Raw genomic sequence first — 27,486 nt, forward strand, 5'->3', positions numbered from 1 at the left:
TCATAGGTTTATATGTAACCATTAGGGCTGCTGACCAAGGGCCATGTGGCTCTTTGTCAGCTTGCGTGAACATAATGGGCGGAAATGGCCTCCTTCTGCGATGTAGATTTCTATGTTTCTATGTTTCTAAATACATGGGGACGCAACACCTTCTGCACAAAATAAAGTTCACGGGATTGGGGGAAATATTTTAGCATGGAAGGAGGTTTGGCTAACTAACAGAGAACAGAGAGTCGGGATAAATGGTTCGTTCTCTGTTTAGCAATCAGTAACTAGTGGGGTGCCGCAGGGATCATTGCTGGGACCCCAACTATTTACAATCTATATTAACGACTTGGAAGAAGGGACCGAGTGTAAAGTAGCCAAGTTTGCTGATGATACAAAGATGGGAGGAAAAGCAATGTGTGAGGAGGACACAAGAAATCTGCAAAAGGACATAGACAGGCTAAGTGAGTGGGCGAAGATCTGGCAGATGGAGTATAATGCTGGAAAGTATGAGGTTATGCATTTTGGCAGAAGAAAATCAAAGAGCAAATTATTATTTAAATGGAGGAAGATTGCAAAGTGCTTCAGTACAGCAGGACCTGGGCGTACTTGTGCAGGAAACACAAAAGGATAGTATGCAGGTACAGCAAGTGATCAGGAAGGCCAATGGCACCTTGGCCGTTATTGCAAAGTGGATGGAGTATAAAAGTAGGGAAGTCTTGCTACAGTTCTATAGGGTATTGGTGAGGCCACACCCGGAATACTGCGTGCAGTTTTGGTTTCCATACTTACGAAAGGATATATTTGCTTTGGAGGCAGTTCAGAGAAGGCTCACTAGGTTGATTCCGGAGATGAGGGGGTTACATAGAAACATAGAAAATAGGTGCAGGAGTAGGCCATTCAGCCGTTCGAGCCTGCACCACCATTCAACGAGTTCATGGCTGAACATGTAACTTCAGTACCCCATTCCTGCTTTCTCGCCATACCCCTTGAATCCCCTAGTAGTAAGGACTATATCTAACTCCCTTTTGAATATATTTAGTGAATTGGCCTCAACAACTTTCTGTGGTAGAGAATTCCACAGGTTCACCACTCTCTGGGTGAAGAAGTTCCTCCTCATCTCGGTCCTAAATGGCTTACCCCTTATCCTTAGACTGTGACCCCTGGTTCTGGACTTCCCCAACATTGGGAACATTCTTCCTGCATCTAACGTGTCTAAACCCGTCAGAATTTTAAACAGTTATATGAGATCCCCTCTCATTCTTCTGAACTCCAGTGAATGCAAGCCCAGTTGATCCAGTCTTTCTTGATATGTCGGTCCCGCCATCCCGGGAATCAGTCTGGTGAACCTTCGCTGCGCTCCCTCAATAGCAAGAATGTCCTTCCTCAAGTTGGGAGACCAAAACTGTACACAATACTCCAGGTGTGGCCTCACCAAGGCCCTGTACAACTGTAGTAACACCTCGCTGCCCCTGTACTCGAATGCCCTCGCTATGAAGGCCAACATGCCATTTGCTTTCTTAACCGCCTGCTGTACCTGCATGCCAACCTTCAATGATTGATGTACCATGACACCCAGGTCTCGTTGCACCCCCACTTTTCCTAATCTGTCACCATTCAGATAATAGTCTGTCTCTCTGTTTTTACCACCAAAGTGGATAACCTCACATTTATCCACATTATACTTCATCTGCCATGCATTTGCCCACTCACCTAACTATCCAAGTCACTCTGCAGCCTCATAGTATCCTCCTCGCAGCTCACACTGCCACCCAACTTAGTGTCATCCGCAAATTTGGAGATACTACATTTAATCCCCTCGTCCAAATCATTAATGTACAATGTAAACAGCTGGGGCCCCAGCACAGAACCTTGCGGTACCCCACTAGTCACTGCCTGCCATTCTGAAAAGTACCCATTTACTCCTACTCTTTGCTTCCTGTCTGCCAACCAGTTCTCAATCCACATCAGCACACTACCCCCAATCTCATGTGCTTTAACTTTGCACATTAATCTCTTGTGTGGGACCTTGTCGAAAGCCTTCTGAAAGTCCAAATATACCACATCAACTGGTTCTCCCTTGTTCACTCTAATTGAAACATCCTCAAAAAATTCCAGAAGATTTTTGAAGCATGATTTCCCTTTCACAAATTCCTGCTGACTTGGACCTATGATGTCATCTCTTTCCAAATATGCTGCTATGTGTTGACTTATGCGGAAAGGTTGAGTAGGTTGGGCCTCTACTCATTGGAATTCAGAAGGATGAGAGCTGATCTTATCAAAACATATAAGATTATGAGGGGGTTTGACAAGGTGGATGCAGAGAAAATGTTTCCACAGAGGGTTTATTTTCTCAGCGGGTTGTAAATCTGTGGAATTCGCTGCTTCGGAGAGCTGTGGAAGCTGGGACATTGAATAAATTTAAGACAGAAATAGATAGTTTCTTAAACGATAAGGGAATAAGGGGTTATGGCGAGCGAGTGGGGAACTGGAACAGAGTCCATGATCGGATCAGCCAAGATCGGAGGGGGAGAGGGGAGAGGGAGGGGGTGAGAGGGGGTGAGAGGGGGAGGAGGGAGAGGGAGAGGGGTGAGAGGGGGAGGGGGTTGAGAGGGGCAGGGGGTTGAGAGGGAGAGGGGGGAGTGGGGGAGGTCGTATTGGATGGAGGAGCAGGCTCGAGGGACCATATAGCCTACTCCTGCTACTATTTCTTATGTTCTTATGACAGAGAGGCAGAGAGGGAGAGGCAGAGAGGGAGAGGCAGAGAGGGAGAGGGACTGAGAGAGAGTGCAAGATATACTCTCGTGCTCTCCTCCCTCTTTCACCCTCCCCCTCTCCCCTCCCCTTCCCTCTCCCCCTCTCCTTTCCACCTCACTCTCTCTCCCCCCTCTCTCTCTCCCTCCCACACTCTCAGCACCACACCCCCGCTCACCCTCCCTCCTTCTCCTTCTCCCCTCTCTTCCTCTCCCCCTCCCACTCCCCCTCTCACCCTCTCCCCCTCTCACCCCCTCCCTCTCCCTCCTCCCCCTCTCCTCCTCCCCCTCCCTCCTCACCATCTCCCCTTCCCCTTCTCCCTCCACCTCTCTCTCACCTCCCCTCCCTCCCCCTCTCTCTCCCCCTCCTCACCCTCTCCCCCTCCTCTCTCCCCCTCCTCGCGCTCTCTCCTCCTCCCCCTCCCACTCCTCCTCCCCCTCCCTCCTCACCATCTCCCCCTTCCCCTCCTCCCTCCCCCTCTTTCTCACCTCCCCTCCCTCCCCCTCTCTCTCTCCCTTCCCCTCCTCCCTCCCCCTCTCTCTCACCTCCCCTCCCTCCCCCTCTCTCTCCCCCTCCTCACCCTCTCCCCCTCCTCTCTCCCCCTCCTCGCTCTCCCTCCCCCTCTCCCCCTCCCCCTCCCTCTCCTCCTCCCCCTCCCTCCTCACAATCTCCCCCTTCCCCTCCTCCATCCCCCTCTTTCTCACCTCCCCTCCCTCCCCCTCTCTCTCCCCCTCCTCACCCTCTCCCCCCTCTCTCTCCCCCTCCTCACTCTCTCCCCCTCTCACTCCCCCTCCTCGCCCTCTGCCCCTCCTCTCTCCCCCTCCTCGCTCTCCCTTCCCCCTCTCCCTCCACCCCCTCCTCCTCCCCCCCGCCTGCACACGGTTAACCCCCTCCCCTGTCCTCCTCCCCTCCACACTCCGCCTCCACCCCCGTACACGCCCTCTCCCCCTAACACAGTTACCTCTCCCCCCCTGTCCACGGTTATCCCCCTCCCCCATCCTCCTCCACTCCACACTCTCCCTCCACCCCCCCAAACACGGTTACCTCTCCCCCCCCTGTACACGGTTATCCCTCTCCCCTGTCCTCCGCCCCTCCACACTCCCCCTCCAACCCCCGTACATCCCCCCACCCCCAAACACGGTTAACTCTCCCCCCTGTACACGGTTATCCCCCTCCCCCGTCCTCCTCCCCTCCACACTCCCCCTCCACCCCCCGTACACGCCCCCCACCGAACACGGTTACCTCTCCCCCCCTGTACACGGTTATCCCCTACTCCCCGGTGAGGCCTGAGGTGACTCACCAATAGTTCTGGGCCTGTTAGATCAGCGTCAGGGACAGAGGAGGACGATGAAGATGAGGGAGGCCAGCGATTGTATTTCCTGTACTGTGTCTGCACAGAGTCAGTAACCTCTCCCAGCCCCACTCCCCCTCACAGCTGCTCACACCCAGCATTGTATTTCACCCGCACCATTCACAGCTTCAGGACCCCCGCAAGCCCCTCACAGCACATTCCCAGTGTGGTCGCTGTTGTAATGTGGGAAGCGCCGCAGCTAATTCGTGCACAGCAAGCTCACACACACCTAAAGGTGATAAGTATTGGCTCCAGGATGGTGGTCGTGGGTGTTATGTATTTAACCCCTTGCAACCTGCATTACACTAGCAGAGGGCCCACCTGTTGCAGTCCCAAGAGATCCCAGCATCGCTTGGGAGTACGGTGTATAAGCAGGCCACCCATGAGGTACATACACTCTGGAGTCTCATTAAAGGAGCTAAGGTCACACTTGCTCATTGTACACAGTACTCAGTAACATCCTTTATTATGAGCTATCAATTGGCAATGAGGTAACGAACAACCGCGCAAAAATGCAAAGAACTGTTGGCATCCTGGAGAAATTCTCAGAAGGGAACGATTGGGAGGTTTTCGTGGAGAGACTCGACCAATACTTTGTAGCCAATGAGCTGGAAGGGGATGAGAACGCTGCCAAATGAAGGGCGATCCTCCTAACTGTCTGTGGGGCAACAACCTATGGCCTCATGAAGAATCTCCTAGCTCCGGCAAAACCAACAGCTAAATTCTATGAATTATTGTGTACGCTGGTCCAGGAGCAAATACATTCTAAGGAAAGTGTTCTTATGACGAGATATCAGTTCTACACATGTCAACAGTCAGAGTGCCAGGAATTGGCGAGCTATGTCGCCGAACTAAGGCGCCTCGCAGGACATTGTGAATTTGAGGGATTCCTAGAACAAATGCTGAGAGACTTTTTTGTACGGGGCATTGGCCATGAGCTAATCCTTCGCAAATTGTTGACTGTTGAAACTCCGAATCTAAGTAAAGCCATAACGATAGCCCAGGCACTTATGTCTACCAGCGACAACACCAAACAGATTTCGCAGAGTAAAGAAGTTTCGACCAGTACTGTGCACAAAGTAATATCGTTTTCCAGCAGAAATATACATGGCAGAACGTACACACCGGCTGCTGCTGTCTGACCTCAGATGACCCAGAGTCCACCATCAATGGTTAATGCGAGGCAGCTAACACCTTGTTGGCGCTGTGGAGAGATCATCGGCCACATCAGTGGCACTTCAAACACTATGCATGCAACGGTTGCAGAAAAATGGGGCACCTCCAGTGAATGTGCAGGCGAACTGCAAACCCTACAAACCACCACATTGCAGAGGAAGATCGATCCGCTGTGGATCAGGCTGAATTGGAAACTCGTACCATGGAGGCAGAAGTGTACGGGGTGCAAACATTCACCACGAAATATCCACCAATAATGTTGAAAGTTGAACTGAATGGAATTCCAGTATCTATGGAGCTGGACACGGGTGCGAGTCAGTCCATAATGAGCAAAAAGGCCTTCGACAGGCTGTGGGGCAAAAAAGCACACAGGCCCAAGCTCAGCCCCATTCACACCAAACTAATGACTTACACCAAGCAAATAATCCCTGTAATTGGCAGTGCAGAAGTCAATGTCTCCTATGATGGAGCAGAACACGAACTCCCACTGTGGATTGTGCCAGGGGACGGCCCCACAATGTTTGGCAGAAGCTGGCTGGGAAAAATCCGCTGGAACTGGGATGACATCCGACCGCTTTCGTCCGTCAACGACGCTTCATGTGCCCAGGTTTTGAGCTGGGTTCCCATCGTTGTACCAGGCATTGGAAGCTTCTCAGGGGTGAAAGTGCAAATCCATTTGGTTCCTGGTACGTGAACCATCCACCACAAGGCACGGGCGGTACCATATATGATACATGAGAAAGTGGAAATTGAGCTGGAAAGGCTGCAGCGAGAAGGCATCATCGCGCTGGTGGAATTCAACGAGTGGGCTAATCCGATTGTCCCAGTACTTAAAGAGGACGGCACGGTCAGAATTTGTGGGGACTACTAAGTAACGATTAACTGGTTTTCACTACAGGACCAGTAGCCGCTACCCAAGGCATCCAACCTATTTGTGACTCTGGCTGGAGGAAAGACATTCACCAAGCTGGACCTGACCTCGGCCTACATGACACAGGAGCTGGAGAAGTCTTCGAAACGTCTCAACTGCATCAACGCACACAAAAGTCTGTTCATCTATAACAGATGCCCGTTCAGGATTCGGTCGGCCGCGGCAATCTTCCAATGGAACATGGAGAGCCTGCTGAAGTCAGTTCCTCGCACTGTGGTTTTCCAGGACGATATACTGGTTATAGGTCAGGACACCATCGAGCACTTGAAGAATCTGGAAGAGGTTCTTAGTCAGTTGGGGCTCAGGTTGAAAGGCTCGATGTATTTTCCTGGCGCAGGAGGTTGAGTTCCTGGGAAGAAGAATTGCAGCAGATGGCATCAGACCCACCGACGCCAAGACAGAGGCCATCAAGAATGTGCCGAGACTACAGAACGTGATGCAGCTGCGATCGTTCCTGGGACTCCTTAACTATTTCAGTAATTTCCTACCTGGGTTAAGCACCCTGCTAGAACCCCTACTTGTGCTACTGCACAAGGGAGACGACTGGGTATGGGACAATTCACAAGAGGCTGCCTTTACGAAAGCCAGAAATCTGTTGTGTTCAAACAAACTGCTTGTCCTGTATAACCCTTGTAAAAGATTAGTGCTAGCTTGTGATGTGTCGTCATACAGGATCGGGTGTGTGTTACAACAGGCTAACGAAGCGGGGATATTGCAACCGGTCGCTTATGCGTCCAGGAGGTTTTCCAAGGCCGAAAGGGCCTACAGCATGATTGAAAAAGAGGCTCAGGCGTGCATTTACTGGGTAAAGAAAATAGACCAGTACTTATTTGGCCTCAAGTTTGAGCTTGAAACTGACCACAAGCTGCTCATATCACTGTTCTCTGAGAGCAAAGGGATTAACACCAATGCCTCTGCCCGCATCCAAAGATAGGCGCTCATGCTGTCAGCATACAACTAAGTAATCCACCACAGATCGGGCACACAGAACTGCGCTGATGCTCTCAGTCAGCTGTCATTGCCCACCACCGGTGGAAATGACACAGCCAGCCGGACTTGCTCACGGTAATGGATGCATTCGAAAACGAAAAGTCCCCCATTACAACCCGCCGGGTCAGGACCTGGACCAGCCACGATCCTTTACTGTACTTGGTAAAAAAAACTGTGTCCTCCATGGTAGCTGGTCCAGCGTCCAGCGGAGATGCAGGAGGCGATTAAGCCGTTCCACAGGCACAAAGAAAAAATGTCCTTGCAGGCGGACTGTCTGTTGTGGGGCAATCGCGAGGTCTTGCCCAAGAAAGGCAGTCATATGTTCATTTGTGAACTGCACAGCACACACCCAGGCATTGTAATGATGAAAGCCATAGCCAGATCCCATGTGTGGTGGCCCGGCATCGACTCAGATTTAGAGTCATGCATGCACCAGTGCAACACTTGCTCTCAGCTGAGCAATGCACCAGGAGAGGCAGCACTAAGTTTGTGGTCGTGACCCTCCAAACCGTGGTTGAGGATCCACGTGGACTATGCGGGCCCATTTCTAGGCGAAATGTTTTTGGTTGTCATGAACGCTTACTCAAAATGGATTGAATGTGCAATAATGTCTGTAAGCACGTCCACGGCCACTATTGAAAGCCTACGAGCCATGTTTGCCATGCCCAGCTTGCCTGATGCCCTAGTCAGCGACAATGGATCGTGTTTCACCAGTTCTGAATTCAAGGGGTTCATGACCCGCAATGGGATCAAGCACGTCACATCTGCCCCATTGAAGCCCGCATCCAACGGCCAGGCAGAGTGGGTAGTTCAGACCATCAAGCAAAGCCTGAAATGCGTGTCGAAAGGCTCCGTGCAGTTCCGCCTATCCCGAGTGCTGCTCAGCTATCGCACTAGACCCCACTAACTCACCGGCGTTCCCCGAGCCAAACTGCTCATGAAAAGGGTGCTCAAAACAAGGCACTCTCTTGTCCACCCTGATCTCCATGATCACATGGAGGGCTGGCGGCATCAACAAAGTGTGTACCATGACCGCGCAAATTTGTCATGCGATATTGAGATGAATGATCCTGTGTTTGTACTCAATTATGGACAGGGTCCCAGATGGCTCGCTGGCACGGTCATTGTCAAGGAGGGGAATAGGTGTTCCAGGTCAAATTGGCCAATGGACTAACATGCAGAAAACATTTGGACCAAATCAAATTACAGTTCACCAACAGCTATGAACAACCCGAAGAAGACACCACCAACTTTGACCCTCCAACACACACACAAGTGACAACTGACATCATGGTTGACCATGAAGCCGAACTCACCATCCCCAGCAGCCCAGTGAAGAACTAACCACCTCATCCACATCGGCATTTGTACCGAGACAATCGACAAGGGAGTGAAAAGCTCCAGATCATCTCACCTTGTAAATAATTGTACTATTGACTTCACGGGGGTGTGATGTTATGTATTTAACCCCTTGTAACCTGTATTACACTACCACCAGAGGGCCTACCTGTTGGAGTCCCAAGGGATCCCAGCATCCCTTGGGAGCACGGTATATAAGCAGGCCACCCACACGGTACCTGCACTCTGGAGTCTTATTAAAGGAGCTGAGGTCACACTTGCTCATTGTACACAGTATTCAGTTTATTCCGAACATATCAGAGGGAGTGCAACGAAGGTTCACCAAACTGATTCCTGGGATGGGGGGATTACCCTATGAGAGATTGAGTAGACCAGGCCTATATTCTCTAGCGTTTAGAAGAATGAGAGGTGAGAGGCGACGCCCACATCGCATGAAGGAATTTTAAAAAGTGATGAGTGAGGTGTTTAAATTTGATTAAGGACACGAGCCAAATTATTAGAGACACTACCTGTCCTTCAGGACCTCTGCCCAGGAGAGAAGCTGATGGGTTATCTGATCATCTTTGGGTTAAATGTTGTGTTCATTGAGCTAAGCACCTCGTGCCAGCATCAAACACTCTCCAGTCGGGCACAGCTCGGGTTAGATACAGAGTGAACCCATTGGTCGCTCCCCGACACAGATACCGAGGGACAGGGAGTGTCCGGGACACTGACATTTCTCACTCAATAAGGTATAAATTGATCCTGTACCTCTCCCCATTAATCCTGGGCTCCACAAGGGCCGCATCTTGCTTCTGTTTCCATTCCTGTAACAACACTGAGCTCAACCCAGTCCATAATGAGCAGGGCTCAGGGAGGGTGGTTGCTAGGCACTGTAGTGATGTCATAAAGCAGGACCATTCAGCCCAGCGGGTCCTCTCCGAGTCCCTTTAAAAGTGGAGAGCTGGGACGTCCTGTCTCAACACACATCCCCCTGTTCATACTGAGAATCCCTGGGGAAGGCCCAAAGCCCAGAGTGTGAAACACAACCCAGGGGTAAAGAGGAGCGAAGGGGAGGTAAATCAAGGAGTGGGGACTGAGGGCCACCAAGCTTCAGTTTTAGAGCCTGTAGACTTCAGGAGGGGTAGAGTGAGTTCTGTAGTTTCAGGATCCAGGGAGAGAACAAGGAGCAGATGGGGAGACTGGTGTGGGTTCCAGCACAGTGAGGATGTAGGGGGAGGGAGATTGTGTAGGGCCGTGTATTCGGGGTGTAGGAGGGACAAGAGAGGAAAGGTCAGAGGAGCAATTACTGCAGCACAACCAATAGTGAGAGAGAGGAGATGGGGGTCAGAGTGGGCCCTGGACAGGCCGATAAACTGTTTGTTTGCTGTGACCAGCTTTCCTTCTGTCACAAATAGCCTCCTGTCGCCCAGTGACACAAACAGCCCGTTAAACGCATCAATGTCCTTTGGTCTGGTGAGGTCTCCCTTTGTGAAACATCGGCTGTTGTTACTGCTTCTCATTCTGACACCCTCACAGTGAGAAATGAGCTTCAGAACTGCCGACACTGTCCCTTTGAAGATCGATTGCCCATTGAGTTTGATTAAATTGATGTAAAACTAAAAATACTGCTTTGCCCTGTGACAATAACAGATTATCAGAATATTTCCCATAGGTTAAAAAACAATATTACAGAGACTCACTGCCCTGGATAGTTGAACTGGACCCTGTGATATAATAGAAATTTATTTCCTGTCTGACTTAGACATCTTGTAGATCCATCTTTAAAAATATTGTGGGAACTCAGTTCTACGATGTATACCACAAAGTTTGTAACAAGCGCTTAATCAGCTTGGCTTATTGTCGAGACATCAAGGACCTGACACACTGTGTGCGTGGGACACAAACCTGATTTACTGGACATTGATACAGATTAAACTCCAGCCCAGTTATAGGGGTTATTAACATCAGATTTACCAAACTCCAACTGCCCGAATGAACATGGTTCAGTCCTGGATATGATTAACAGCAGAATCCAATCCCTGTACTCACTTGTGAACTTGCTGGTGCCTCAGCAGGTTGGATAAATTAGTGAGTCCCTTTGCACACTCGGGGCAGGTGAACAGCATCTCCCCAGTGTGAATTCACTGGTGTGTCAGCAGAACCTTTGTGCTTTTAAAGCTCTTCTCACTGTCAGAACGTTTCAAAGATCTATTATCAGTGTGAACAAGCTGATGTGTCCGGAGGTTGCATGACGGAGTGAATCTCATCCCACACACGCAGCAGGAGAATGGCCTCTTCCCAGTATGAACTCACTTGTGGGTCAGCAGCTTAGATGAACGAGTGACTCCCTTCCCACATACGGAGCAGGTGAACAACCTTTACCTGATGTGAACTCACTGGTGTTTCAGTAGGTTGGACGAGTGAGCAAATGTCTCTGCACAGTGACAGCACCTAAATGATCGCTCGTCAGTGAACATTTGCTGGTGTTTCAGCAGGTTTCATGATTCTCTGAAAGTCTTCAGACAGCAAGAGCAACTGAACGGCCTCCCCGGTGTGACTGCGTTGATGAGTTTCCAGCTGGGAGGGGTTATTGAATCCCTTCCCACAGTCCCCACATTTCCACAGTTTCTCCATGTTGTGTGTCCTTGTGTCTCTCCATGGTTGGACAATCAGTTGAAGCCTCGTTCACGCACACAACAGAGTACGGTTTCTCCCAGCTGTGAATGGTGCGATGTTTTTTCAGCTTGTGTAACTGGTTAAAGCCCTTTCCACAGTCGGTGCACTGGAATACTCTCACTCGGGTCGGTGCTTTTCCAGTCACACTGATGTTTGAAATCTTTGCCCACACACAGAACAGACAAACCTTTGCCCTTCCACACTCAGAGCCCGATGATATTGGGGCCCTGATGAATGCAGTGACTGTGTCAGACCTGGGTGTGATGTGGACTGGGACTTTGCTCTGTAAATGCTGCTCCCCTTCTCTCACAGCCTGGAACACCAGTTGACAAAAGCCCTCACTGAGTCCCGCATCGAAACTCTCAACAATTCAGTGTGTGAGGGGCGGGGCTTGTGGCCCCCCTGTGAATGTTTAAAAATGTATCGAGACATTGAAGTTGAGAACGTGGGAATTATATATGGACAGTATAAGCTAACAAAGAATTTATGGCAGAATAGTCATGACATCTCAGACTCGAGACTGCAAAATGTTACAACACTAACACATATTGAAACAAAACCCACAGCTTGCAGAAAAACCTCAAGGTCTTATTAAATCATGTTATTAACCTGAAACATTAACAGAAGGTCTTTGTTTAAAATCAGACCATACTTAGGTCGGCTTATGAGTGGACAAAGGGAAAGAGGGATCAAAAGGGATAGGCTGAACTAGGATGTCACTCTAGCCCTATCTTGTTATCTTTTGCCGAAAATGTATAACCGTCGTGCCTTTACAATTGTCCGTATGAAGTGAGTGCGTTCTATCAGAGTTGCATTCCTTCTGTCTGATAAGGTCCCCGATCGGGATTTGCTTTTTAAATAAAAGCTTGCTTTGTTTAAAGCACAAACGGTATTCGTTTCAGTAATTTTGCTGAACCAGATTGAGGGAAAAGAATCCAGGAATCAACATTTGGTGTCAGAAGTGGGATCTCAACGGACGACTGCCGAAAACTTGCGAATTAAGAGCCAGACTAGCCTTGGACGAGACGAGGGGAAAGTGGTCACTGGAGTAAGTATACTTTCAATACTGCTCCAGTTTCCCCCGATTTCAAAAGTCTGAGGAAAGTTTAGCCACTCGCTGGTTCTCAGGTAGTGTCTGAACGAGATCCAGGACAATCTGGTGAATACCTTTCAAACTTAAAATAGGGATAGAGATAGGGAAATTGCGCGGTGATGCAAACCAAGCAGCGACTTGGAAAGATAGGTTAGAATAGGTAAGTCTGCCTAGGTTCGAGGCCCAGAGCCTGCCTGGGTTCGAGGCCCAGTGTCTGTGTGGGTTCGAGGCCCAAGTAAAATCGCACGGCAATGCAGAGAGAGAGAGAGAATCGCGCGAACCGCGTAGGGAAACGCGGAGGTTAGGGAATTATGTAAAATTAAGCTGCGGGACTACGCGGGACTGTGTAAATTTTAAATTGTACTTACGCCAGGTACAGCGTCAATCTCGTATATCACTTGGTCCGCCTAGGCTCTGGGTAAGATAACTGAAATCACCACGGGGCGACGTGGAGACAATCAGGATTAATTAGGACCCTGATCCAATGTGCGGCGACACAGGATGGGTAATTTAGATAAAACTACGAATTCCCTGAAAGGTCATGGATCCAAAAATTAATAGGAAAGAAGAGAGACTCTTGTGAACGTCTGTTTTAAATGAGAAATGCTTATGTGATTTTTACTGTTAAAAAAAAAGCTGGGGTGTTGTGGTTTGTTTTAGCTCCACCCACTTTTTCAAACAGAATGAAAGTTTTTTTAACCCTTCGTAGCGCTGTCCTGTATGTGGGAAGTTTAAGAGTGTGAACCTTATTGAATTACAAAGTTTGAATCGGTATTTTGAGATATTCAGAGAAGGTGCAGAAAATACTGAGATGGATTCAAAAGGATTCAAAAAAAATATTATATTAAATAACACGACCTTGATGCTGGAACAATTGAGATAACGAAAAGCAGTCCACAGCCTACGTGCCAGACTTCCCTCTAGTTATGGAAAAGACAAAAAAGACGTAACGTACTAAATAGGTGCTGAAAGAAAAAAAAATGTTCTGAGATTTTAATTATGAGAAAAATTCCACTGCAGTCTAAAAAAAATCGCTCCTGTCAAGTTGGCAGAAAAACTCCATTAAATTAGGGCTTTCATTGACAGAAGGAGGACATATTAAAAATCGTAGACGTCTTAAAGAAAGAGTGCACGCACGAGAAACGTACTCAGAGTTCCACTGGGCCCTCTGAGAAATGTATCGATAGACTACGTAGTTAAAATGGTTGGCTTTGCATTGACCGAGGCTGATGACGAAATTGAATTTCAGTAAACAAATGTGTGGTCTCGTTTTAAATCAATTAAAAAATATATATTTGGCAAGTACTTGAATAAGAAGTTAAAAAAATATTGGAGTTTAATCAAATGCTGCCTTTCCCGATGAAGATTTTTTTCAGATGGTTACGTGAAGTCACGTAATGACATCAGGTCTTCTTACAAACCTGTAAAGGAGTTAACCCTTTCCATTGACAGCCGTTTCATACTGAACATTATAAATTTGCATTTCTTAATAGAAAAAAGACTCACCTAACAGAGGAATGATGCGATAGTCAGAATAAAAATAAAAACAGAACTACCTTATGTAATAATACTTGCCTGATACAATAAAGAAATAGATACTCAAACAAAACAAATTGAAGAGTTAAAAGGCAAAGATAAATAAGCTGAAAGGGATCCACAAACCCAACTTAACCCTGACCTCCGATTTCACGGAGTGACCTTGACATGCATGGATATAATGCAGAATCAAGGGACCTGTGGGCCCTGGTAAAGCAAACTCTGAGTCCAACTGAGCATGCCCGATTTCTAACTCACCTAGGACGTACTACTCATGATGCATTGATGGTTGCTCACCCTAACGATGTCCAGGATCGCCTAAACGCTATCTTTAATGCTCTCACCACGGCCCTTCAGAAGTCCATCAGTATGGCCGCAGTATTAGAAACTAAACCCAAACGAGAAGAAACTGCCGATGAATTCATTGAAAGATTTATTTAAATATACGGAAGTCAATCAGGAGATAATGCCTTCAGGGCAGGAGAGGATTCTCCACTATTCTGCGCTATCCTACTTCAGTGCCTGCCCTATTCGGTTGCTCACGCTATCCGGACAAATAATTGGGTAGATAACAGTAAAGCCCAGATGAGTTAAATATTATTGGCAGGAAAAGAAAGGAGAGGGGGGAGGTGCGCCCCCAACCCGGGTCAAGAATGAATACGTGACTAGAAAGGAAGAGCCGTCTCGGGTGGAAGGACCAAAACCCGACCCAAGGGGATACCAGATGGAACCGCACTATTGCGCGCAGGGTTGGGTGGATAAACAGTGATACGGTTATATCAAACATCCAAATGGCCCGGGCCCTGCTAATTAAGGACCGCCCTACTGTCCCCGGCCTGGTATGGGAAGAGGTCGGGGCTGGGAAAGACGAACTGGATGCTTTATTTGTGGGCAAGAAGGGCATTGGAATAGAAATTGTCCCTCCCGTCAGCACAAAAAAGGAAGAGGAGGGGAGCAAGGGGGGAGAGCACGGGGATCTTACACTAACTTCTCCCAGAACAACCACTTTGGCCAATCGTCCCCCGATTATTCGTATTGACTACGCAGCTTGATTGTGCAGGGACCCTCCCCGGATGACGAACCAATGATATTGTTAAAAATTCGGAATGAGTGGCAACTCTTCTTGATAGATACGGGAGCCTTCATGTCTTCTGTACAATCAAAGCTTAAACTCCCCGCCTTCACTGAAACACAGGGACTGTCAGGATTCCTGGGACAAGTCTCTACATTCCCGGTGTCAGAACCGGTTAAAATGGGTTACCAGGAAGAATCGGTGGAACATCGATTTGTTATCACTACCAATCTGGACTGTAACTTGATGGCTAGAGACCTCCTCTGCAAATTCCAGTTGCATTTAGAGTGCGGAGATGATGGGATTATTGTAAAACAGGGAACCCTTAAGCGGCAGTATTATACCACTAGAACCCCTCAGTGGTGGTCTCTGGATCTGCCACAGGCACCCTATCACGTGATCCTAGCATACGATCCAGTGGAAAGAATCAGGACCTGCAGAACTTTTATCAGGATCACGAAGGGGAAGTGAAGGAAATTCTATTAAGGGCTAGAGTGACTGGACCGGAAGGGAAGGCAGATGGACAGCCCCCAACGGTGGCACCACATATTACTCGTGAAGTATTACCTCCCCACCACGCTAAAGATTTGGGAGTTATGTTGCGCTAGGCTATAGACGAGGCTGACCCTATCAGCCGGGATGTGCAAATTGTAAAACATGGCCGAACAGTCCAATTCCACGGGGACCCCGAGAAAGTCTTAAAGACTCTGCAGCATCATACTGGCTCTGACATACCTGACTATGTGGATCCTCATGTGTGGGCAGAGGACCCCTCCCAAGTGGGTTATACTCCCATTGATCCGATTGAGATCCCAGTGCAGGGCAATGTGGACTGACCCTCTATCCGGCAGTACCCGCTGAAATCATAGGCAATACCGAGTATCCACCGAGCTTTGGAGGCTAGCCAAGTCGAACCAATTTGCCAGTTTCCAGTCCCTAGCACGGCTAAACAAATGAGACAGTGGTTGCGGATGATCAATTACTGTAGATCCTGGATCCCTAATGTTGCCCTGATGACTAAGCACCTCACACCGTATACAAATAAGGAAGGCAGCTTTGAAATAGAAACCAAAGACGTCCAAGCCTTTAAGGAACTAAAGACAGCCCTGCTGCAAGCTCCGGCTTTGGGCCAGCCCCTCTATGACTGGCCCTTTCAACTGTATTGTACAATTCTGAAAGACTGTGCTACCGTTGTCTTAACACCTCGCACTCCGTAGCTGCCCTCCTGGGCCAACTGCAGACTCAACACCTTACCATGGCCAGGCAAAGCAGATATGAGATCTACTTACTAAACAATCCTAAACTGACCTCTCGGCACTGTACTGCAATTAATCCGGCCTGTTTTCTTACTGAGCCGCCCCAAGATGAGGAAGAACCCAGTCATATTGTTTATCTTTAATTCAAGAGGCCACATCAGTCAGGGAAGATTTAGTTGATGTACCAATGGAAGATCCAGACTGTATTATGTATGTTGACGGAAGTTCTTCCATTAATCCAGAAGGTACACGAATCTCAGGATACGACTTAGTAAAACAGGAGAATCAGGTCTTGGAATCTGCCGCTTTTGAAACCGCCTATTCTGCCCAACAAGCTGAACTATTCGCCCTCACCCGAGCCTGTATCTTGGCCAAAGATCGCAAAGTCAATATCTATACCAACTCTAGGTATGCCTTTGGGGTGGCCCATGATTTCGGACAATTATGGAAAAATAGGGGATTCCTAACCTCACAGGGGAATGAGATATCCCATAAGCAACTAGTATCTGATTTGTTGCAAGCCCTCATGCTCCCCAAGCACATTGCCGTTGTTAAATGTACCACCCACACCACCGGGAAATCTCCGGTTGATATAGGGGACCACTGTGCTGGCAAAGAGGCTAAACAGGCCTCTCGTGACCAACAGATGGTAGTGCCCAAAATCATAAGTCAGACTAAAAATCCTGCGAAGGATATGTTAGCCTCGGAAAAACCAATGCCAACCATCCAAGATGTTATAAAAGCACAGGAGGACGCTCCTGAAAAAGATAAACTGTTGTGGAAAAATTATGGATGTACTTATGACAATGTTTCTAAACTCTGGACCACTCCCGCGGAACAAACTTGCATGTCTTACGAGTTGGCTGTATGGGTTATTGAATGTATGCATTTTCCTAATCATTGTGGAGCAAGGACCACGAGTGATACACTTTTGGCTACTTGGTAGCACCCTAGACTCCAGGCGCTCGCCCAGAACATCAGTAGTCGTTGCCTGGTTTCCCACAACATAATCCAGGGAAGCGAGTCCCCTGTGATTGGGGTAAAACGCCCCTACCCGAAGGTCCCTTTGATACCTTTCAGTTGGACTACATTGAGTTGCAATAAGTTCAGTGTTCCAAATATGTGTTAGTAATAGTAGATGTGTTTAGCAGATGGATTGAAGCCTACCCTACCCTGGACAATAAGGCTCAAACTGTTGTTAAGGTGTTAATGAGGGAAATTGTTCCTAGATATGGTATCCCAGCTCGACTGATGACCACCTATGTTCTTTCTTTGACGCAGGCTCTGCGAATAGCCCAAAACCAGGTTCAAGATACTCACCTAGACCTCCCAGTTTTACCCGAATTGTCCCTCGTGACACCAGGGAAGTATGGATTCGGAAGGGATTAGAGCCACGATGGGAGGGGCCTTTTCAGGTGTTACTCACTGCCCCCACTGCAGCCAAGGTTGAGGGGAAAAGTGCCTGGGTTCACCTGCACCACTGCAAGCTCACCACCCTCTAACGAACCTATTTTATTGGTTATTCTAACTCCTGTTTCTGTTCCAGATTTCCTCTTCTCCATAGCTGAACAAGGCTGTTGGCATCCTAATTGGAACGTGGACCAGTTTGAACTTTTACCCGTAGTGATAGACAGCCAGCTACACCGACGGTGACCTGAGAAGAGAGACGGGAAAACTGAACTCTTTTAATCAGCAAAATAATTGGACTATTTAGCTGAATCCTGAGCCATAAGATGAAACTGTGTCTGTATGCCACAGTCTGTATAATAGTGTTCATATATGACAGTTTCGACGCATGGGAGGGGAGACAGAGACGAGAGCTCCATGTAAACACCTTTTTGTACATGTCTTATGTTTATGCGCAAAATGGGAACTTCTTTAGATGTTGGGTGTGTTCACATTCCCTATACATTCCCTATACATTCCAAAGGGGGAATTCCTTTGCGCCCTGTTCCACTGACCCTAACTGAGACTGTCAGATGGATTCAGAGCCAGACTATCACGAGAGGAGGGGGGTCAATACAAATACGAGAGAAGAAAGGCGGGTCAAAAGAGGGATCACGGAGATCAGGAGGAGTATCATACCATTACCACATGAACGACCACGGGGAGGTCACCGAGTGGGAGAGTGCTAGAGACCCCATTAGTCAGACGTTCCAGGGATGGTAACAACCAAGCTACGACCGTGGAAAGGAACCCCCATTCTTAGCCCTGACCAATACCTCGGGGATTGGGAGGCCAACCGGGGACATATGTCTAATCCGAAATGACACCAGTAACATGAGACATATTATAGGGTACAGCAAATGCCCAAACAGTCTCAACCTCACCACAGGTGCACGAGTCACCATCCTCTCTCACCTTCCAAATAAAACAGGTGGAGGTTTGTGGGCTCAGTCCTGGGACCCGGAAGCAATATATCAGAAAGCAGCTTTTAACGGCACGTATTTCGTGTGCGGTCATAAGGCATATCCTTGGTTGCCTAGGCGATGGACAGGGTCCTGCTATCTGGGATATGTGGTGCCATTTGTGCGGCAAGTACGTACCCTGGCGGAAGCACATGCCTCCAGCCGCTACAAGCGAGCCATCACCCCCACCGACAAGTTCTTTGAGGTCATGATGTTCCAAATCAGGATAGGACGTCTCATGGATGATGTACAGAACCTAGAGACGATATTGGAACAGATAGCTAACAATACTGCTGAAGCTCTGGAGGGCATCACAGCTGAAATGGTAGCAATAAGGACCGTAGCATTACCAAACAGAATGGCCCTCGATTACCTGTTAGCTGAGAAAGGGGGAACGTGTGCCCTGATAGGATCTGAATGTTGCACTTACATTCCTGATAGTTCAGAAAACATAACCAATCTCGCTGATCACGTCAGAAGGGAGGTGAAGAAGTTATCCACACCAGCAGAAGGATCTAGCTGGGTTGATGGGCTATCAGATGGATCTTGGAGATCCTATCTAATGCATGGGGCAATTATTCTCATCGTAGTAATAATTACCTGTTGTTTGATTGTTGGTTGCCTTAACCTTTGTTGTAAAGTAATGATGGCAAGGTTAGCAGACCCTCTTGTGGTCAAGGGCTCCCGAGTTAAGATCCAACGAACTAAAGAACTACTCGACACTAACAACAATATGATTCAGGAAATAGAGGGTGAACGGATGAATGCGATACTCCTAGAATGATCCTAAGTGTTATCATGGAATGATAAAAGGGGGGAATGTGAATGTTTAAAAATGTATAAAATCGAGAAGTTGTGAACGTGGGAATTATATATGGACAGTATAAGCTAACAAAGAATTTATGGCAGAATAGTCATGACATCTCAGACTCGAGACTGCAAAATGTTACAACACTAACACATATTGAAACAAAACCCAGAGCTTGCAGAAAAACCTCAAGGTCTTATTAAATCATGTTATTAACCTGAAACATTAACAGAAGGTCTTTGTTTAAAATCAGATCATACTTAGGTCGGCTTATGAGTGGACAAAGGGAAAGTGGGATCAAAAGGGATAGGCTGAACTAGGATGTCACTCTAGCCCTATCTTGTTATCTTTTGCCGAAAATGTATAACCGTCGTGCCTTTACAATGTAACGTCACTTTGTCCGTAGGAAGTGAGTGCGATCTATCAGAGTTGCATTCCTTCTGTCTGATAAGGTCCCCGATCGGGATTTGCTTTTTAAATAAAAGCTTGCTTTGTTTAAAGCACAAACGGTATTCGTTTCAGTAATTTTGCTGAACCAGATTGAGGGAAAATAATCCACATTTACAAGCATGGATTTATGAAAGGGAAATCATGCTTGACAAATTTTCTAGAATTTTTTGAAGATGTAACTAGTAGAGTGTACAAGGGAGAACCAGTGGATGTGGTGTATCTGGACATTCAAAAGGCTTCTAACAAGGTCCCACACAAGAGATTAGTGAGAAAAATTAAAGCACATGGTATTGGGGGTAATGTATTGACGTGGATAGAGAACTGGTTGGCAGACAGGAAGCAGAGAGTGGGAATAAACAGGTCCTTTTCAGATTGACAGGCAGTGACCCGTGGGGTGCCGCAGAGTTCAGTGCTGGGACCCCAGCTATTTACAATATCCATCAATGATTTAGATGAAGGAATTGAATATAATATCTCCAAGTTTGCAGATGACACTAATCTGGGTGGCCGGGTGAGCTGTGAGGAGGATGCTAAGAGGCTGCAGGGTGACTTGGACAGGTTTGGTGAGTGGGCAAATGCATGGCAGATGCAGTATAATGTGGATAAATGTGAGGTTATCCACTTTGATGGCAAAAGCAGGAAGACAGAATATTATCTGAATAGTGACAGATTAGGAAAAGGAGAGGTGCAACGAGACCTGGGTGTCATGGTACATCAGTCATTGAAAGTTGGCATGCAGGTACAGCAGGCAGTGAAGAAGGCAATTGGTATGTTGGTCTTCATAGCTAGGGGATTTGAGTATAGGAGCAGGGAGGTCTTTATGCAGTTGTACAGGGCCTTGGTGAGGCCACACCTGGAATATTGTGTTCAGTTTTGATCTCCTAATCTGAGGAAGGACATTCTTGCTATTGAGGAAGTGCAGCGAAGGTTCACCAAACTGATTCCCGGGATGGCAGGACTGACATATGAGGAGAGACTGGATCGACTGGGCCTGTATTCACTGGAGTTAAGAAGGATGAGAGGGGATCTCATAGAAACATATAAAATCCTGACGGGACTGGACAGATTAGATGCAGGAAGAATGTTCCTGATGTTGGGGAAGTCCAGAACCAGGGGACACAGTCTAAGGATAAGGGGTAAGCCATTTAGGACCGAGATGAGGAGAAACTTCTTCACTCAGAAAGTTGTTAACCTGTGGAATTCTCTACCGCAGAGAGTTGTTGATGCCAGTTCATTAGCTATATTCAAGAGGGAGTTAGATATGGCCCTTACAGCTAAAGGGATCAACGGGTATGGAGAGAAAGCAGGAAAGGAGTACTGAGGTGAATGATCAGCCATGATCTTATTGAATGGTGGTGCAGGCTCGAAGGGCCAAATGGCCTACTCCTGCACTTATTTTCTACGTTTCTGTGTGCCACATAAAAGGTTACTGCACAAGATAAAAGTTCACGGGGTTGGGGGTAATATATTCACATGGATAGAGGATTGGCTTACGAACAGAAAACAGAGAGTAGGGCTAAATGGTTCATTCACTGGTTGGAAATCAGTAACCAGTGGAGTGCCGCAGCGATCAGTGCTGGGACCCCGACTATTTACAAGCTATATTAACAACTTGGAGGAAGGGACTGAGTGTAATGTAGCCAAGTTTGATGATGCTGCAAAGATGGGAGGAAAAGCAATGTGTGAGGAGGATACACAAAATCTGCAAAAGGACATAGACAGGCTAAGTGAGTGGGCAAATATTTGGGATGATGGAGTGCAATGTTGGAACGTGTGAGGTCATACATTTTGGAAAATAAAATCAAGGATCGAAGAAAAAGTAATTATTCAAATGGCGAAAGATTGCAAAGTGCTGCAGTACAGCGGGACCTGGGGGTACGTGTCATGAAACACAAAAGGTTAGTATGCAGGTACAGCAATTGATCAGGAAGGCCAATGGAATCTTGGCCTTTATTGTAAAGGGGATGGAGTATAAAAGCAGATAAGTCTTGCTACAGTTATACAGGGTATTGGTGGGGCCACACCTGGAATACTGCGTGCAGTTTTGGTTTCCATATTTACGAAAGGATATATTTGCTTTGGAGACAGTTCAGAGAAGGTTCACTCGGTTGATCCCGGCGATGAGGGGATTGACTTATGAGGAAAGGTTGAGTAGGTTGGGCCTCTACTCACTGGAATTCAGAAGAATGAGAGGTGATCTTCTCGAAACGTATAAGATTATGAGGGGGCTTGACAAGGTGGATGCAGACAGAATGTTTCCACTGATGGGGGAGACAAGAACTAGAAGGCACAATCTTAGAATAAGGGGCCGCCCATTTAAAACTGAGATGAGGAGAAGTTTCTTCTCTGAGGGTTGTGGATCTGTGGAATTCGCTGCCTCAGAGAGCTGTGGAAGCTGGGACATTGAATACATTTAAGACAGAAATAGACAGTTTCTTAAATGACAAGGGAATAAGGGGTTTATGGGGAGTGGGCAGGGAAGTGGACCTGAGTCCATGATCAGATCAGCCATGATCGTATTAAATGGTGGAGCAGGCTCGAGGGGCCATATGGCCTACTCCCATTCCTATTTCTTATGTTCTTATGTAGACAGGTTGAGTGAGTGGGCAAACACATGGCAGATGCAGTATAACGTGGATAAATGTGAAATTATCCATTTTGGTCGGGAAAAACATAAGGACAAAGTATTATTTAAATGATGATGGCTTGGGAAGTGTCGATATACAGAGGGACCTGGGTGTCCTTGTACACCAGTCATTGAAAGCAAACATGCATGTGCAGCAAGCAGTTAGGAAGGCAATGGTACGTTGGCCTTCATTTCAAGAGGATTTGAGTACAGGAGCAAGGATGTCCTACTACACTTATACAGGGCCCTGGTGCTACCGCACCTGGACTATTATGTGCAGTTTGATCTCCTTACCTAAGAAAGGATATCCTTGCCATAGAGGGAGTGCAGCGAAGGTTCACCAGACTGATTCCTGGGATGGCAGGACTGTCGTATGAGGAGAGATTGGGTCAACTAGGCCTGTATTCATTAGAGTTTAGAAGAATGAGAGGGGATCTCATTGAAACGTATAAAATTCTGACTGGGTTGGATAGACTGGATGCAGAGAGGATGTTTCCACTGGCTGGGAAGTCTAGAACAAGGGTCACAGTCTCAGGATACGAGGTAGGAAATTTACGACCTAGAGGGGGAGAAATGTTCTCACTCAGAGGGTGGTGAACCTGTGGAATTCATAGAAGGCTGGAGGCCAAGTCACTGAATATATTTAAGAGGGAGATAGATAGATTTCTGGACACAAAAGGCATCACGGGGTATGGGGAGAAAGCGGGAATATGGTGTTGAGATAGAGGATCAGCGATGATCATATTGAATTGCGGTGCAGACTCGAAGGGCCGAATGGCCTACTCCTGCTCCTGTGTTCTATGTTTCTATTCGGCCCGTCGAGCCCTTGCTGGCTCCCAGCTAGTTCCATTGCCCCGCCCTTTCCCCTCAGCCCTGCAAATGTTCTCTTTAAGATATTTATCCAACTCCTTTTTGAAGTCCATGCATTCCGGATCCTAACCACTCACTGCGTCAAAAAGATTTTTCTTACATCACCTTTGGTTCTTCTGCCAATCACCTTAAATCCATCTCCTCTGGTTCTCGACCCTTCCACCAGTGGGAGCAGTATCTCTCTAATCTGTCTGGATCCCTCATGATTTTGAACACCTCTATCAATTCTGCTCTCAACCTTCTCTGCTCCAAGGAGAACAACCCCAGCTTCTCCAGTCAATCCACGGAACTGAAGTCCCTCATCTCGTGAATCATTCTTGTCAATCTTTTCTGCACCCTCTCTAAGGCCGTCACATTCTAATGTGCGGTGCCCAGAATTGGACACAATACTCCAGTTGAGGCCGAACCAGTGTTTTATAAAGGTTCATCATAACCTCCTTGCTTTTGTACTCTATGATGCCCAGGATCCTGTAAGCTTTTTTAACTGCTTTCTCAACCTGTCCTGCCACCTTCAGTGATTTGTGCACATATACCCGCAGGTCTCACTGTTCATGCACCCCCTTTAGGATTGCACTCTTTAGTTTATATTGCCTCTCCTCGTTCATTTAATCATGCATTCGGCTGCGGGGCAGACGAGACTGTCACTCATCTCCTTCAGGATTGCGCCTTCGCAAGGAAGGTTTGGAAAGAGATGCAGTGGTTGCTGTCGACGTCCATCCCAAGCAGCTCCGTAACACAGGACTCTGTGCTCTACGGGCTCTTCCCAGGGACACACAACGAGACAGACATCACCTGCTGCTGGAGGGCCATCAACTCGGTCAAAGACGCTCTTTGGTCTTGCCGAAACTTGCTGGTCTTCCAGAGCAAGGAGATGTCCAACGCTGTGTGTTGCAGACTGACACAATCCAAGATCCAGGATTACGTGCTGAGGGACGCACTTAAAATTGGTGCAGTCGCCGCAAAGGCACGGTGGGGAAGGGCCACAGTTTAAACCCCTTCTGCCACGGTAAACCCGGGGACAGGAATTAGTACAAAACTCCCCTCGGGCTATACTTGTAACTTCTTTTTTGTGAACATGGAGCACCATTATCTATAAACACTTATGTAGTGCCATGTACAATGTAAGGTCTGTTTCGTAATGCATGTTGAAAAGAAAAATGTAAATGTACCGTCACCCATTCCGTGTACTCTATAGTGACACATGTAATGTAATTTATTGAATGTACTACAATGTATCCCGTTTTGTACCGAATTGTACTTGAACTGAAAAGCAAGGAAATGTATCGAACGGAACTGCCGTCAGCACCCAAATGTAGTGTGTGGGATTGCTGACCGCAACTAAACGTACTGAACTGCTTTTGAACGTACTGTACAAATTTTTATATGAATAAAGTATATTTTGAAATTTAAAAAAAAATTAATCATGCTTCTCCAATTTTATTTCTTAACTCAGATTCACGGCCTCATTTTATTTCTTCCTCCGAGCCCCTCAACTTTATCTGGCAGCGTAATGTTGGCGAGTGATGATTGATTGTCCTGGGAACCAACAGGAAAAGAGCTCAGAGGCCGGAGGGCCCAGGGAGCAGCGTGTTCTGCACCAATCGCGGTGCTTGAGGGCTGGATCCTGCGTTGGCAATCAGGTGAGTCTGTGTGAACCCCTGTTAAACAATTTATCTTTTAAAAGTTAAATCGAGATTTATTTTGTCAACAAAACAGTTTAAGATCTGTCAGTATTTTATTTCCCTGGAGATCCTATTATGAGTTTCAGACTCTTCAGTGCCAAGTGGACCAGGTGTTTAAAGATCATTCATTTCCCTCTTTCCATGTCGCTGTTAGTTAAAGGGACAGAGATTGATTTCCCCTCATTATGCATTCGTTAAAGTAACATCCTTCCTATTGGTAGTGAGTCACATTCTGTGGCTGGTTGGTGGCTTCAGCCTTTAAAATACGCATCCTCTTGTTCAAATCTCTCCAGAGCCTCACCCCTCCCTATCTTTGTAACCTCCTCCCGCCCACCAACCCTCTTAATAGTTTATTTTCTTTGGAACAGAGGAGGCTGAGGGGAGACCTTAATGAGGTGTATAAAATTATGAGGGGGCCTAGATAGAGTGGATAGGCAGGACCTATTTCCCTTCACAGAGGGGTCAGTAACCAGCAGAACCTTTTAGCCAGTACGTTGCAAACCCAACAAGAGAGGGGTAAGTTCTGGACTTAGTATTAGGGACTGAAGCTGGGCAGATGGAAGGGGTATCAGTGGGAGAGTGTTTTGTTGCTAGTGATCATAATTCACTTAGATTCAGGGTAGTTATGGAAAAAGCCAAAGATAGACCAGGAATAAAAGGTCTCAATTGGGGAAAAGCCAATTTTACTAAGCTGAGATGTGATTTAGCCAAAGTGGACTGTAAACAGTTACTTGAAATGGTGAGAGATTGGGAAATGTTGGTGTTCAGAGGGACCTGGGTGTCCTTGTACATGAATCACTGAGAGTTAGTATGCAGGTACAGCAAGCAATGAAGAAAGCAAATGGTATGTCGGCCTTTATTAAAAGAGGATTTGAGTACAAGAGTAAAGACATCTGACTGCAATTATATAGGGCCCTGGTGAGACGACACCTGGAGTATTGTGTACAGTTTTGACTGCTTACCTAAGGAAGGATGTACTTGCCATTGAGGATGGCAACGAAGGTTCACCAGACTGATTCCTGGGATGGGGTGATTGTCCTATGAGGAGAGATTGAGTAGACTAGGCCTATATTCTCCAGAGTTTAGAAGAATGAGGGGTGATCTCATTGAAGCATACAAAATACTTATAGGGCTAGACAGTGTAGATCAGGGGGTGTCAAACATACGGCCCGTGGACGGACATGGCCCCCAAGCCCCTTCCTCCGGCCCGCCACATGTTCTAATTTTTACATGCACCCCGCCCCCGATCTTTCGATTCCTGAATCATACACAACCTGAATTTGTCGGCCGTCACGGAACAGGAAGAGCGCGGCGGAGGCACAGGGAAGGTCAGTCGGTGTCTACGTGGAGCAATTCTGGGACAACAAGGGCCCTCACACGGACTATCAATGGGAGATAAGCCTTGTGTGAGGCAGTGAGTAGGCCAATACCGAGAGAGAGAGGGGGAGGAGTGTTGCTGGAATACCAGGTGATTTAACAGATGATGGGGGTTAGTGCAGGATAGGTAGTGTGGGGGTTGTGTTCCTGCACAGGTCCCAGCGAGGCGCTGATTTAAACATTCTCAGCCTTGTGTTCAAATCCCTCGATGGCCCCGCCTCTCCGTATCTCCCTCACCTCCTCCAGTCGTGCACCCCTCCCTATCTCTGTAAACCCCTCCAGCACTACACTCCTCCCGATCTCTGTAACCTCCTCCAGCACTACAACCCTCCTCCTTCATAACCTCCTCGAGCCCGTACAAACCCCCAATCTCTGTAATCTCCTCCAGCCCCAACACCTCTCCGTATCTCCCTAACCTCCTCCAGCCACTGCACCCCTCCCTATCTCTGTAATCTCCTCCAGCCCCTACACCCCTACCTCTCTCTGTAACCTCCTCCAGCCCCTACACCCGTCCCTCTCTCTATAACCTCCTCCAGCCCCTACACCCGTCCCTATTTCTGTAACCAACAGTCCCTACAGCCCTGCTTATTTCTGTAACAGCCTCCAGCCCCTACACCTCTCCCTATCTCTGTAACCTCCTCCAGCCCCTACACCCGTCCCTATTTCTGTAACCAAGAGTCCCTACACCCGCCCCTATTTCTGTAACCAACAGTCGCTACACCCGTCCCTATTTCTGTAACCTCCTCCAGCCCCTACACCCGTCCCTATTTCTGTAACCAATAGTCCCTACACCTCTGCTTATTTCTGTAACCGCCTCCAGCCCGTACACCCTGCCTATCTGTAACCTCCTCCAGCCCCTACACTAGCTCCCTACCTCTGTAACCTCCTCCAGCCCCTGCACCCCTCCCTTACTCAGTAACACCCTCGAGTCCCTACAACCCTCCCTATCTCTGTAACCTCCTCCAACCCCTACACCCCTCACTATCTCGAACCTCCTCGAGCAACTACACCCCTCCCTATCTCTGAATCCTCCTCCAGCCCCTACACGCCTCCCGATGTATGTAACCTCCTCCAGCTCCTACACCCCTCCCGATCACACACCTT

The sequence above is a fragment of the Pristiophorus japonicus genome, chromosome 9, assembly GCF_044704955.1.
Source record: "Pristiophorus japonicus isolate sPriJap1 chromosome 9, sPriJap1.hap1, whole genome shotgun sequence".
Classification (NCBI taxonomy): domain Eukaryota; kingdom Metazoa; phylum Chordata; class Chondrichthyes; family Pristiophoridae; genus Pristiophorus; species Pristiophorus japonicus.